The 16,393-nt window shown below is 37.5% G+C and overlaps 1 pseudogene; it reads left to right on the top strand.

Annotated features, from left to right (window-relative positions):
- The first annotated feature begins 13,247 nt into the window (after positions 1-13,247).
- LOC147388195 (importin subunit beta-1 pseudogene) lies at positions 13,248-14,290 on the top strand (annotated as a pseudogene).
- Positions 14,291-16,393: the final 2,103 nt, after the last annotated feature.

Genomic DNA, 16,393 nt, shown 5'->3' with positions numbered 1-16,393 from the left:
TAATATATCGATTTGGGGTAGAACGAAATTTTCTATAAAATAAGACTAAGTCAGCAAGATTGTGGTAAGTCAGATTCTGTTTTTGAGTCCGTTTACTATCATTTCTGCTAACATTTCTGTTTTGCTTCTTGTAAGTGAACATTTTGTTATCTTATTTTCTTTCAATTTCCTTGAGTCTTTAGTTAGGTTTATTTTTCTGTTTTAGAAACACTTGTATAAGATTCTTTGTAATTTTTTTTAATTATCCAAGAAGGCTTGGATTGTAATAGACTAAGGAAGGACGACGGGTGGACAATACCGTCACAGCTCCTTAGGTTCGCACACCAAAATTGGAGTTGGTGGCCTAAGTCGACTCAAACTGTCTTCACCCCATTTAGCACGGGAGGTAATCTCGAAACACCCACGCCTCTCTTTGCTAGTGGGTTACTCCTTGCCTTTGTATGTTATTTTTCCAATTTGCATACACTTGGAATAGTTAATTAAGTAGTAAAGAGCACCCCTCTCCTAGGGATGGCATGATAAGATAAGGATTGGAAGTCATTACCAATTCCTTGCTCTAATTAGGATAATCAACTCACTAGTCATCCAATCAAATTAATTAAAATTAATTAGACTTGACTATAAGGCCCATGAGCTCAATAGGAGAAATTCCGCTTCAAGTTGTGCCAATTGCGTTTCTTGGTCATTTTTCTATCTAGTAAGATCTTGTCCTTTGAGGGGATAGACTCAGTCTATTCAAGAAAGGAGGTATTTAAGAGTGCCCTTACTTATGCATTGTGCGCTTTCTCCGATCTGAAGATCCGAATGATTCAAACTTGACTTCATAGAACCAAATTGGAAGGCTAGTTGCGCTATTTCTACCCAGTTAGGAGCTGTCTAACTTTAGGCAACCTATCTAGGTCCAGTCTTTTCTTTTTGTGATTGTTTGATCGATTGTGTAATTTGCATGCTTGGTAGACGTTTACAAAACAACGTGTTAGAACCATTTGATCTTGAGATCGAACGTACCATCAATAGGATACGTAAGACACCATCAGTAGTTATGATGGGTGATCGAGAGTGAACTCTCAATGAGCTCTTCGCTCCAGCTTCCGCATCTCTTCCTACATGCATTGTTTTACCATTGAACAATGCACCTCAGTTTGAAATTAGGGCTGCCACCATTAATATGCTCCCTAAGTTCCACGATTTAGAGCGTGAACAACCTTACACCCATGTTAATCGATTCTTGATTATATGTCAAACTTTTAAAAATCAGAATCTAGATGAGGAGAGTATCAAGCTTATTCTGTTCCCGTTATCCTTGGAAGACCACGCAGCTACGTGGTTGAACTCCCTAACACCCAATTCCATATCTACCTGGGATGTTCTATCCAAGAAATTTATGGCCAAATTCTATCCCGTGGCCAAAACTGAGAAAATGAAGGATTCTATTAGAAATTTTAGAGCCCGTCCTGATAATGAATTTTCCCAAACTTGGGAAAGATTCAATGATTTATTGGTCAAGTGCCCACACCATGGTATTGACAAAGCACAGTTGGTGCAAAGTTTTTATAGAGGATTAACAATGAATCAACATACCTTAGTCGAGTCAATGCATAAGGGTCAGTTCATGAACCAGACTCCCAACAAAGCGTACGATTTCCTCGTAGAGTTAACCGAGAGTGCTCAAAATTGGAGTACTAACCAAGAAGAATTTGATAGAGATGATCCGATTAGAAAGACAGGCATGTATGAGATGAAGGCAGACCCTGATCTCAAAAATGTTATGTCTAGTCTAGTGAGTGGGATGAACAATCTCACGAAGAAGTTAGATGCCTTTACCATCTCAGCATCCAAACCTCACCTAGACCCTCGTGCAATTTCGCAAGTAACTGTCGAACCGAGTTCTTTGTGCGTCATATACGACGGCAACGACCATTTGGTCGAGTGTTATCCCACCTTGCCTCAAATCAAAGCTGAACAAGCAAATGCGATTAATGGCTATAGTGCTTTTAGGAAGCCAACTCCAAACTCTTTTAGCCAAACGTATCACCCAGATAATAGGTTTCATCCTAATTTCTCATACAGACATAACGAACCTATTCAATCTAGTGGTCCGTCAGGTTACAATAAGAGTTTTCCTAGGCAATCTGGTTCTTCCACAAACCAAGCTATTGTTCCTCAAATCTCTTATCAACCCTAACAATCTACAAATTGCAGAGCCATCATACCAGATCCCATGACCAATTACAAGCAGCCTGCCCAACAACAGTCGTCCTTAGAATCTATGATTTTCGAGTTGATGAGACAGCAACAACAGTTCATCCAAACTCAACAGCAAACCCATCAAAATCAAACTCAGATTAACCAGGTCACTGCGCAATCCATAGCTAAGATGGAAGTTCAGTTGGGGCAGTTAGCTCTCTCCTTGAGTAGGAGAGAGAAAGGTCAATTTCCTAGTAAGACTATCCCTAACCCTAGAGGTCAACCTTTGATTCCAAACGGATCGAAAGGTCAATACGAAGTAGGAAGTCATTCTGGAGCTCCACAAGACTCAGTCCAGGCTATCCACACCTTGCGTTCGGGAAAAAAAGTGGACAACAAGGTCCAACCTTTTGACATGGGAGAAAAAGTCCTAGAGAAGGACAAAGTTCAAAAAGAAGTCATAGAGTCTCCAATAGAGAAAAGAGAAAGATTTGAAAATCCTCCTATCATTTTGCCAATTTCAAAAGCTCCATTTCCCCATCGCCTTAGAGATTCTAAAAAAGGTAAGCAATTTGAGGGTGTCTTAGAAGTCTTCCAAAATGTGCATATCAATATCCCATTCCTAGATGCCATTAAGCAGATACCTTCTTATGCGAAATTCCTAAAGAATTTGACCACAGCTAAAAGGAAAACACCATTTCCTCGGAAAGCTATCATGGTTGCCCAAGCTTCGTCGCTCATCCAACAAAAGATTGCACCAAAATTTAAGGATCCTGGATGTCCGACAATTTCCATTCATATTGAAAATCAAGTGGTCGAAAAATGTCTCTTAGACTTAGGGGCTAGTGTGAACCTTTTACCATATTCGGTTTATAAACAATTAGGTTTGGGGGTTTTGAAACCCACCGATATCACGTTGAGTCTAGCCGATAGGTCCATAAAAATTTCAAAAGGTATAGTTGAGGACGTGATAGTTAAAGTCAAAGATTTCTATTTCCCTGTTGACTTTGTTGTCTTAGACACAGAGCCAGTCATCAATTCGAACAGTCATATTCCTATCATCTTAGGACGTCCATTCTTAGTCACGTCTGACGCAGTCATTCGTTGTAGAAACGGAATTAGGACTTTAGCATTTGGAGATACGAAAGTGAAACTGAACGTCATCCACAATTTTCAAGGAATTGATGTAGATGATGGTATGGAGGAAGTGAACATGATAGATACGCTAGTCAATCAAACGTATCAAGAGTTAGGGTACTCTGATCCCCTAACAAAATGTTTGGCTCACTTTGGCCTTGACTTGGACGTCGAAGAGTCTATAAGCGAAGTTGAAAGGGCCCTCGATCCGAGGGGTACGCGGATCCGCTTTTGACCCTTGAGGTTTGGGAGTCGCCACCTAGTTATTGTGGTCTAGGAATCATACTGACTCTAACATGGATAAAAAGAACTAATCTACCATAAAAAATCTGAATTCGGGGATCAAGTTACGGGGTTGGAAGGTGTTAGGCACCAACCCCGCCCGGCCAAAGTCGGTCTCTACTAAAGTCCCAAGTAAATTACATTGCTAAAACCTAGATAAAAAAATAAATAAAAATAAAAATTTACCTTTCCGATGGCAAGGACTTGGTTCCCTCAGATCTGACAAAAAGAGCTCCTTGTACCGTGCTCCCTTGCTTCGTTCTGTTTCCGGATTTGACTTCGGATCTCCGAGGTAAGGTATCTCCTTGTTTTTGAATCTGAACTCTTCAAGTTCGTTGCGGATTTGGGGGTATTTTTAGAAGGCTTTTGAGTATTTTCTAGACTAAAATTGAAGGAGGGATGTTAGTTAGGAGTTGAGGCTCCAAAACTAGGGTTTATGGGGGGCTAGGGGAGCTTCTAGACCTACTTCTCTTAAGGTTTATGATTTGATACGAAAATAGGGTGTGAGCACCTTTATTTATAGATGTTTTTAGGGGTTGATTTGGATAGAGTTAGTGTTTAATTAGAGATCTTTTAATTAGAGTTGTGTTTTAGTTTGACTTGTTTTAGGTAGAATTATGTTTTAATTAGAATTGTTTTAGGTAGAATTATTTTTAAGTTAGAACTCTATTAGATAGAGTTATTAATCAATTATAATTCTATTATGACTTTTGATCTTATTTGATTGACTTTTAATGTTTTGACTTTAGTCTTAATTGATTGACTTTTAATATTTTGACTTCAGTCTTGCTTAATTGACTTTAATTTTGACTTTAGTCTCACTTGATTGACTTTTATACATTGACCTTAGTCTTGCTTGATTTACTTTTGATTTTTGGATAACCCCCCTCCATTATTTCTTTCATTCTTTGGACCCCCAAATGGAGGGGTCCTTAAAGAAATATCCCACGAACCCTCAACAATTTTACCCGAAAGTCCGATTGATCGATTTTTTAATTCAAAATTTTAAATTAATTTCATCAATGTTTCAATTTAATTATTTAATATTTGATTTATTAATTTCGAAATTTTTAATTATGAAAATTGTGAAATTACCGTTTTGCCCCCGGAGAGGACTTTTCACGTTTTAAGTCGGTTTTTAATGTTCTAGGATGTTTTAGAATCAATTTTTCGTAAGGAATTCAATGAGAATGTTGGTTTGTGTCATTTATGAAAATTTTGTGTGTGAAATGATCGTGAACTTTGTGAGGGGTATTTTCGTAATTTTGTCAAATTCTATTAAAATTGGCGAAATGATTTATTTGGTTTCGATTTGTTATTTTATGTGTTCGAATGGGTTTTCCTAAGCGTAACGTAGGCTCTAGGGTTGTTTTGAGGTTAGGGGTATTTTGGTAATTTGATAATTTTTAGTGATTTTCATCGTGAAACTTCTTTTTGATCTGCAAGATGATGATTCCTATGTTTCTGGGGTCGTATTTTCCTAGCGTAGCGTAGTTTCTAAGGTTTTGTCAATTCGAGATACCTCATCTGGATTTCTGAAACAAATCTGGTAATAAAGTAAAGCAATGGAATACACATCCATTATTGGGAATCCTTGCGATCGGGTTGACGAATTGATTAATCAGGCGAATGCAAAAATGGGGTGTCTACAGAAGTCAATGCTTTGCTTGAATCTGTTCCACTCTTAGATTCTGTGCGGTGGCACGCAAAAACTGAAAGTCTTCTTGTGCGCGCATCCAATCTTGTTCCTTCTTATATCGAGCCTCCAAAATTAGAACTTACGTTACTTCCAGAGACCTTGAGATATGCATTTCTTGGTAAGAATCAAACCTTACCCTTGATCATTTCCTCTCACCTTAATGAAGTTCAAGAGAGAAAGTTGTTAGGAGTATTAAAAGAACATCAAGAAGCTATTGGTTGGAGCATAGCTGATATCAAGGGAATTAGTCCATCTGTGGTAATGCACCATATTCGCTTAGAGGATTTCGCTAAGCCTTCCTTAGAACCTCAGAGACGGCTAAATCCTATCATGAAAGACGTAGTTCGGATGGAAGTGATGAAATTGCTAGATGCAGGTATTATTTATCCTATCTCTGACAGTCGTTGGGTGAGTCCTATACAAGTAATTCCTAAGAAGTCTGGTATCACTGTGGTATTGAACCAAGACAATGAATTAATCCCCACTCGAGTCCAAAATGGATGGAGAGTATGTATTGACTATAGGAAACTCAACTCGATGACTTCTAAGGATCATTTCCCCTTACCTTTCATTGATCAAATGTTAGAGCGTCTGGCAGGACATTCTTACTATTGCTTCTTAGATGGTTATTCCGGGTACAACCAGATACCCGTTGCTTCAATCGATCAAGAGAAAACAACTTTCACCTGCCCTTTCGGAACTTTCGCGTATCGTCGCATGCCTTTTGGATTGTGCAATGCACCCACTACTTTTCAACGGTGCATGATGAGTATATTTTTTGACATGCTAGAAAAATATCTCGAAGTATTCATGGACGATTTTTCAGTTTTTGGATCAAGTTTTGAGGAATGTCTCCATCACTTGACTTTGGTTCTTGTACGTTGCAAAGAGGTCAATCTAGTCCTCAATTGGGAAAAATACCATTTCATGGTAACATCGGGGATTGTGCTAGGGCACATTGTTTCTGCTAAGGGGATCGAGGTAGATAAGGCAAAGGTAGGTCTAATTGAAAAATTACCACCTCCTAGAACGGTCAAAGAAATTAGATCATTCCTAGGCCATGCAGGTTTCTATCGTAGATTCATTAAAGATTTTGGGAAAATCTCGAAACCTTTATGTGAGCTATTGGGAAAGGATGTTCCTTTCGACTTTTCAGAGTCATGTCTCTTTGCGTTCAACAAGCTCAAGTCTGAGTTAACCTCGGCACCTATTATTCAACCTCCAAACTGGAGAATTCCATTCGAAGTTATGTGTGATGCTTCAGATTATGCAATAGGCGTTGTTTTGGGTCATCGAATTGAAAAACAACCTCATGTTATCCAATATGCTAGTAAAACCCTAAACGATGCTCAGCTTAATTACTCTACAACAGAGAAGGAAATGCTAGCAGTGGTCTATGCCATTGAAAATTTTCGCCCCTACCTCATAGGATCTAAAGTCGTAATCTACACAGATCACGCAGCATTGAAGTACCTTCTATCAAAGAAAGATGCTAAAGCAAGGTTAATCCGTTGGATTCTACTTCTACAAGAGTTTGATCTCGAGATCCGAGACAAAAAAGGGGCAGAAAATGTCGTAGCTGATCACTTGTCTAGGATAGTTAACAAGCCATCCGAGGAATCCTTACCCATCTCTTAATCCTTTCTCGATGAGCAACTTATGCAAATCTCTCAAGCCAATGCTCCATGGTATGCGGACATTGTCAACTACCTAGTTACAGGTCAATTCCCAGTTGAAATGACTAGTCAAGAGAAACTCCGTCTTCTGTCAAAAATAAAATGGTATTTCTGGGATGAGCAATACTTATTTAAGTATTGTCTTGATCAAATCATTAGACGTTGTATTCCAACCTGTGAGCAAGTCAGTATCCTAGAGTTTTGCCATAATCATGCCTGCGGAGGGCACTTCAGTGGTAAGAAGACCGCCATGAAAATCCTACAATGCGGTTTTTTCTGGCCTAGTATTTTTCGTGATACCCACGAGTTTAGCAAATTTTGTGATAGATGTCAAAGATTAGGAAAAATCTCTAAGAGAAATGAAATGCCTCAAAATCCTATACTGATCATCGAAATTTTTGATGTGTGGGGTATAGACTTCATGGGACCCTTTCCTATCTCCCAAGGTTACCAATACATCCTAGTTGCCGTTGACTATGTGTCAAAATGGGTCGAAGCTGTGGCATGTAGAACTAACGATCACAAGGTTGTGATAAAATTCATCAAGGAGACGATTTTTTCAAGATTTGGTACTCCGCGAGCTATCATAAGTGATGGTGGCTTGCATTTTTGCAACAAGATCTTTGATGCGTTGATGAAGAAATACATCATAACGCATAAGGTTGCCACACCTTACCACCCACAAACAAGTGGACAAGTGGAGATTTCTAACAGGGAAATAAAGATTATCTTAGAAAAAACAGTCAATACTTCAAGGAAAGATTGGTCTTTGAGATTGAGTGATTCACTCTGGGCCTATAGGACTACATTCAAGACACCCATAGGGATGTCTCCCTACCGATTATTTTTTGGCAAGGCCTGCCATCTTCCTGTAGAACTAGAACATCGTGCATATTGGGCGATCAAACGCCTCAACTTTGATTTTGATAAAGCCGGTGAGAAGCGAAAGTTACAACTAGATGAGTTAGAAGAGATTAGAAATGACTCATATGATTGTGCCAAAAGGTACAAAGAGCGTACCAAATTCTTTCACGATAGGCACATTCTTAGGAGGAATTTCATTCCTAATCAAAAAGTTTTGTTGTATGACAATAGACTCCACCTTTTTCCAGGAAAACTTAAGTCTCGATGGATTGGCCCATATATTATCCAAACAGTTTACCCCCATGGTGCTGTTGAAGTTCTTAATCCTAAGGACGGATCCACTTTCAAAGTGAATGGCCAACGTCTCAAACCGTTTCTCGAGTATGTTCCGCAGGAGGAAGTTCTTTTTCTCGATGATCCCGTCTATCAAAATTAACTATGTTTTCGTCTAGCTAAAGACGTTAAACTTAGCGCTTCTGGGAGACAATCCATGCACTTCAAGGGACATTGTGTTAAATATCAACAGGATTATAGGGTCTGTCTCAGGTGCTATCTAACACACTTCATTTCATTTTGTCAATTTCAATTTTACTTTTGCATGTATATGTTGAAATATTGAAGAAAATATAATGTTTAAGTTTGGGGGTGTATGGGTCGGATTTCCACTTATTATTTTCTTCTTTCAAAAAAAAAAAAAAAAAAATTTAGTTGGCGACTTTGTTGTATTTTACTCTAAATCTTAGCTTGTATCTTTAAGCACTTAGTTAAAAATATTTAATCAGTCTTTCATTGGAAGCTATGATCTGGAGTCCCCATTTGTGTTTCTCTTAGGTAAAAATTAGAGCAAAGTTATCTTTTGTTTTATAGTCACTTCTAACAAGGTTACCAAGAGTCTAGATTGTATTAAAAGAGTTTATTACCTTCTTTCTACCTAGAGTTTAAGGAAAAATTAGGTTTGATGAACTTTGACTTCCTTGTTCAATTGATTGGTTGATTAGAAGAAAAACAGAACTGGGTTGTATACACCTTGTACAGCAACCATTGAATTAGATTGGGTATTTTGAAAAGGGCTGCCTACTTTTCTTAGAAAAAGAATGAAGAAGTAATAGAAAAAAAGAGACCTTTCAAAAAAAAAAAAAAAAAAAATCAAAGATCTAAAAGTTTATGTAAAGTTTGAGTAGGGTGAAAGCCATCAAGTGTAAAAATGTGAGTATATTGGAATATCATAGATAAAGCCCCTTAGAGGTATTAAAGTGAATATCCACACTTCTCACTACCCCAGACAAGATGTTAAGTTTAGAATTAAACCCTAAGTTACTCCAACTATTCTTGAGTAGTTAGAAGGTTGAAACTCATTTGAGGAAATTGAATCTCTTAAATTTCTAAGTTAGAATCACTATCGCTCAAAGGTCAATTTAAGTCTAAGTTTTGTCATAGAGAAATAAGGGTTGGGACTCCATACCAAGCAGTACTTCCAATTGATTGAAAAAAAAAAAGACTTGTGCTTTTCAATATAAGTTTTGATTTTGACTATTTTTACTTCAAAGTTATTTTCAAATTTTGTGGGTATATTTTCTATAAACCCTCACGAGTCAAACTCGTCCACTAGGGATAACCTAGAGGTTCAAGGGCTTGCTGCATTCGCTAAATGCAGTCGAGGTGCCTGTGAAAGTGGTAGTTTTATTTTCTAGGGACTAGAAAAAGGTAAGTTTGGGAGTGTGATGAGTGTTTCCAAACACTCAATTATACACACAATTTTTGGATATTTATCTTGATTTTTGTACCTATTTATCCATATTAAGATAATAATCATGATAAGCTTCAAATCATCACGTTGCATGTTAATTAGGCTTAATTATATATAAATAAATTCATTTACTAGATAAATCTAATTACGTGTGTTTCTTGTGTAGAAAATCAGCAAATTGAAATCAAAATCTCAAGACAAAAGCATTTGGGCTCTCTTTGGAATGCCCTTATCCTTAACTCATATTCTCCTCTTTTGTCTTTTTGTGCAAAGAAAAGTGGAGGCTACTTTTAGACTCTTCTACACACATTTTCTTTATAAATAGAGCCTTCATTTCTAGAGAAAGGGTCCCATCTTGGTTCTCTTATCCAAGACTCCTTTAATCTAAGGCTCTTAGCCTATTCTCTTATGTTTTTGTATTTTCATCTTCTAGTTATTTTCTTTTGGTAAAATAGTCTTATAAGAAGTAGAAGAAGAAGAAGTTGTAATTTTCTCCATGAAATGAAGAAAAGTTCTTTCATCTCTTATCTTCCCTCTCTTGTAATGACATTAGGCTAAGTTCCCCTCCATTGGAAAGTGGAAAAGCCTAGAGCAAGTTCTTGTGTTATTTCTAATTTTATGCCTTTCTTTTATTTAAAATGCTTATGAATTCTCTTTAAGTTTCTTGCACATTTTATTCTTAATATAGATACTTTATGCTTAGATTAGATAAAGATAAAGTATGCTTAAATTAGATAATTTGTAGTAAGAAATTTTCAAAGAATTCTACTTTGTTTTTGTTCCCTTATTTCATTTTATTTTCAAAACTTTTCGATCTAAGGAGCTAACACCATGCCCTTATGATTGAGTTATAAAAAGGCTAGAGACTAGGAATTGCTCATTAACATGTTTTAGGTAGTTCCACCTCCAATGGTGTTTTAATTCATAAGTTTACTTGCTTTTAATTTCATTTACTTTAGTTTATTTTCTAGCAATTTTACATCTTCTTATAAGTTCAAAAATACAAAGAAAAACAGTTTTAATTCCTTTTAGTTAATTTGGATTTTATCTTCTTAGCTTAGCTCTATTCCTCCTTTCTCTTGGGTTCGATCCCCTACTTGCCCCACAAGTAAGGTAAAACTAAGATTATTATTAACTCCGGTGAGAAGAACAACGATAGTCTCATCATAAATCAGTTGTCTGTAATTCTATAATTCAAAAAAAAAAAAATGTTGTTGCCCTTGTATTAATTCACAAGGCTTAAGATGCTGATGATGATGTGTTCTTGCCATTGGTACTGCATCAATTGATTGTGTGTATGTATGTGCGTGTGCTCTTGCCATTGGTACTGCATCATAAGCGAGATTTTTTAATCATTAGTGCTTTTATAACAAGATTAACTTTTTGAATGAGCTTGGAGATAATTGAATAAGACATCTACAGAGCCATTAAGAGTACTCTCAAGAGTGGCAAGATGATTAGAGAAGTGAGTGCTACTGTTGTTACCTTGGTTCCTAAAGTGGAAATGCCCTCAATTTTTGGGATCCTAATTCACTAAGTGTTGAGCTTATGTTTCTAATCATTTTACCCACAGCCCATCTCAAGGTGACTTTGCACCCTGAATTTCAAAGGGTGGGACTGAATCAGAAGTGAGATCCAACTCTAAAGAGCATTACTTAACGATATATTATTCACCTTTTCTTCTCTTTTTAATTCATCTTTGTTTGAAACTTCGAAGCCCTTTAATTTCTCTCCTTTATTTTTCTTCTTCTTTTGTTTTTTTGGATCAAGATAAGTATCTACTTTGCCAACTAGATTATGTTGTTTACAGGTAATTACGAAAGAAAATCAAATATAGACATATAGAACTACCCTTATGTACAAAAAATGGCCTCAAAACTCATGAGTGGTATATTTGTGTGGCTTAGAAAGTTGAAGAAAAGTTGGACCATCAACATGCCTTTTGGAGCGCTTTCTCGAAAAAATATTCCTCTAGACTATACTTTCGGAATCAAAAGAGATATCCCATGTAACAATTGTCAGCATCACTTAATGAGAGATAATTTGCGCCTCGAATGATATTAAATGATCACAATTTTATAGACATTATACAAAGGCATCAGATCCTTTATGTAAATCATGACCTTCGCACATAAATGGTGACAATCTTAAGCATATTGAACATTAATCCTTTATGGGTTACAGGTAAGGTGACTAATCTATTCCTTCTCTAAGCGATGCTAACAAATCTAGTTATCAAAACACATCAAAATAAAGTTTGACTGAACGAGGAAGGAAATTGGACGCTCGTCCTGTGCTGTGGTGATTCATGTAGTGCCTTTGGGAGTAGCGAAGCAGCCAAGTCCAATGTGGAGGAACTGAACTCTGTCGGAAGCCTCATCCGCTGTGGAACCTAAGTGCATCTACTAAAAAAGGTTGCGTGCCTATGATTTGGCACTGGTCCCATGCCTTATTTTTTTTCTCAAAGGAGGTTGCACGCCTTGTCTCTTCACACCTCTTTTTTCATTTTTAGGTAGGGGTGGGTCACTCCGTTGTATACAAATTCTCGGTCAGTTTAGCTAGTCATCCTTGGCATTAGCCCTTGTCAAGCAATACTAGATGTCAGCACAAGAAATATATCTTCTTAATGGATATTTAATTATAATTAAGTTTCTATGTAGTAGTTATTATGTTGGCATTGGCAATTGTGAGAACTGTTTTTACTCAATTATTTGATCTATTATACCCATTAGTGTTTTTGAGAGCTAATTGATTTCAATTTTATTGAGGGCTGGCTTGTTTAGGGATGAGGTACTATTTAATGTTTTATATCAGACAGAGCAAAAGAAGGCTAATGTTGTGTCATGTCATTAATGTATTTGGACACATGATCTCATTTGGTTTTGTATCACCTACTAGGCAGCTTGTTAGTAAGTGAAATTTGAAGCAAATTTAAAGCAGGGAGGAGGAGGAGGAAAGCAGGACGAGGATGTTTAAGGTGAGTTTGGAAGCAGTCCTTTATTTATGGTGGATTAGCTTTCACACTAAATTGAACAAAAGGTGACAGCTTGGATAGATTGAGTATGACTTCTTGCTACCAAGCAACAAAAGCTAGCTGGTCACATTGTGTGCACTTTGATATTTTGGTCTCATCAGGTACAGTGGATTTCTCTCATTATTTTTCCAAAGTCGCACACAACACACAACTTATTTGTATTTCAACTACATTGTTGGCGTTTAAGTTCAATCCTTTGAAGGCTAAATTTCTGCAGGCACTCAATACACTCAACAATCGTACAAAGTCAGCGACTCTTTCCCCTTTAAGTGGATAAACAAGAAGTGGTGGGAAGGATTTCATGTGACTTCAATGGCTACTGCTGGGAGCCGATGGGGTGTTAATGAATGTGAACATATATTGTGATGATAGGAGCAACACCAAAATCAGTTTTGGAGTTAATGAATGTGAAGGATCTAACACTAGCTCATGTGAAGAGTCATTTACAGGTCAGGTTAATTAATACAATCAACTTCACTTGGTTGAAATTTGAGAGGATTTTTTATTTATTTATGTTATTATGATTATTGCCATTTATATTGTAATATATTATTTTAATATTTTTGGGGTTTTTCATAGTGGGGGTTAGAAAACAAGTGGTAAGGACAAAAGGGCATCTAAGGAGTAATCCACCAAACTCTTGAAGCACAGAAGCTCTCATCTGATGAGAGGTTGAAGCAAGCTGAGTTGCAAGGACTTCTTTGTGGGTGCTTGCAGGTCATCATACAGATGATGGGTCTTTTCTTGAGTTGCAAGGACTTCTCTGTGGGTGCTTGAAGGTCATCTCTTTATGCAGTATGCTGACCAAATGATGGGTCTTGTCTTGAGGTCTTCGCTTGCAGAAGTGCCACTGTTCATGAGGAGGCCATGCTTGCCATTAATGGAGCCTTGGCCTATGCAACAGGCCCGGACTTTGCAAAGTATGTGCAGGAGTTCTATAAGTATATTGAAATGGGTCTCCAGAATTTTGAGGAGTATCAGGTTTGTGCCATCACTGTCGGTGTGGTTGGGGACATATGCAGGGCATTGGAGGAGTAGGTGTTACCTTACTGTGATGGCATAATGACACAGCGCCTCAAGGACTTGTCAAGCAATTAGTTGCATCGGTCTGTGAAGCCGCCCATCTTCTCATGCTTTGGTGACATTGCACTGGCTATAGGAGAGAACTTGGAGAAGTACTTGATGTATGCAATGCCCATGCTGCAAAGTGCTATCTGCCCAAGTAGCGGGTGCTGATGATGAAATAATGGAATACACTAACCTTCTGAGAAATGGAATTGGAGGCGTATTCAGGAATCTTCAAAGACTCAGCTACTGATGCCGTATGATAAAAGAGAACACTTCAAAGAACTATCCGGCTTTGAACCAGTATCTGTGAGCATTAAAAACACTATGGTTGACATGGTTATATCCCATTTTGTTTTTCTGTTTGAAATTTTAGTAAGGTGATGTTTTTCAGATGAAACAATTAAGCTTTATCACAATGGGGGAAGGAGTGCATACAGGTGATACATTGTCATTGTTATTGCTGAATGAGATTGCTTGTTCGAACGGGGAGTCCGTAACAACGACCAATTTGATGTTGGAACTTGCAATTCACCGGTCAGAAGGAAAAGAAGAGAATCTGTTGAACGTAAAAGATTTATTTTAACTCCTATGTAATAAATGGCATTGCTCAAAGTTAGCTAACCTTGATATACAATAGAAATCATGCTCTGTTCCTTAAAAATTATATCCCCTTCATCTGAAGCTATGGCCTAAACTGAGTTGGGTCTGAGTCAGACCCACCTAGGTGCATCCATTCCAGATATGATTTACATATGCTTTATTGGGATTCTTGATTCCAATCGGTGTCACACTGTATCCATCTGACCTAATCCAGTATTTTCACATTCTTCTCTAGCCCAAAGAGATCAATAAACATACTTTCAATTGTCTCAACCATTATCAGTGCTGGTTGGTAAACCAATTTTAGGATTAAAAATGCTACTAGTAGTTAGGCCCAAAATATGAGGGTTCCATGGAGTTCAAATAAGAACCAATCTTATTGGGCTTCGTTTTTTGGATTCCCAAATAAAGCTTAGAATAGAAAAGAAAGATGCAAAACAATTGTCTCAAGCAGATGAAAATATGGTATTCGACGGCCTCAAGCCAACGAAAATATGGCATTTGACGGCCTCAAGCCAACAAAAGTATGTTATTCAACGGCCTCAAGCCACCGTTTGTTGTAAAAATCCCAGATTCGACGGTTTTGGGCCGTCGAATTGATGAAATTCTATGGTCTCTGACTGCCGAATTTTTTTTTGACAAGGCCCAATTCGATGGACCAATTCGACGGTCAAGGCTGATGAATCGTTTCATAATTCGACGGTTTTGGGCCGTTGAATTTATGATATTTTCACATAGTTTTGGGAAGAGGCAACAAAGATAATAAGGAACCTGATAAGAGACATGGATGCAAAAGAATTTACTTGGCATCCTTTGTTACTTCAGTCTTTCAATGGGGATGGTAGAACGTGTAAAGATGACGGAGAGTTACCTAGTCAGCATTTATTTTTCATGGTCAATTTTTTATAAGGTTCATTGGCTTTTGATGTGGGGACATTTATGAGATTGCAATGAGATGTATGGCTCACATCGTTTTTTTTGTCAACAAGGCTTCCATCAATGCATTCTCAGTAGTTTGATTCCTTTGATAGGAAGTATCAGTCTCGTGTGATTATATAATTTGTGGTTGTCATTAGCGTATATTGAATGCTAATAGATCACATGTGCCCATAGCAGTCAGGCTACGTTTCTAGTGCACAAATAATCAAGTAGAATATGAGGCATGCATAATGGGTTTCAAGGCAATAATAGAGATGGAAGTCGATGAGATCAATGTATTTGGGGATTCCAGTAATGTTGTATACCAGACTATCGGTGAATGGTAGACACACGAGAAGAAAGACTGGTACTGTACCTCGAGTATATCAAAGAATTAAGTACTAACTTTTCTCGAATCACTTTCAATTACATGTCATGGGTCAAAAATCAGTTTGCAGATGCACTTGCAACCTTGGCCACTATAATTAGAGTCATTGACGAAACACCTATCGATCCCTTGGAGATAGGATTCAAGATTAGCCAATGTACTATTTACCAATTGAGGTAGATGATGTAGAAATATAAACTCCATGGTTCTTTGACATCAAAATTTATTTACAAAATAGAACCTATCCTCCAGAGGCTACGAAAAGTGAAAAGAGAACAATTCAGCGATTAGCAAGACAATTCATCTTAAGCAATGGGATACTCTCCAAGCAATCATACCACGAGGGGTCTGCAATCCTCACATGAATAGGCACATGTTAGCAAGGAAGACAATGAGGAAAGGCTATTATTGGTCCATAATGGAGAATGACTATTTTCAACACGTTAATAAATGACACTTAGGCTAAATATATTAATGCACCACTAAATGAACTCCACAATATGATGTCGCCATGGCCTTTCTCGCTCTGGGGCATGAACATCATTAGTCTGATCAACCCTAAAGTGAATCATTTAGGGCAGGGATAGGCAATAGAGACCGGTTTTAGGATTTTAGTTGGTGTGGCCAATCAGCCATACAAGGTTAGTTTCTTGGCTTATATTTTGTCTTATCCATGAAACAAATTCTCAATTGTGAAATTCAAGAGGCATTTTTTGTGTTCTTTATTATTATTATTATTATTTGGGGAGAGGTGGAGGGGGGGAATCTCTTTTGTGGATGCCAAGAAAGTGCT

This window comes from Akebia trifoliata, chromosome 13 (assembly GCF_017979445.1).
Source record: "Akebia trifoliata isolate Shusen 1 chromosome 13, ASM1797944v1, whole genome shotgun sequence".
NCBI classification, from domain to species: Eukaryota; Viridiplantae; Streptophyta; class Magnoliopsida; order Ranunculales; family Lardizabalaceae; genus Akebia; species Akebia trifoliata.
This window is presented reverse-complemented; position numbering and strand designations above follow the sequence as displayed.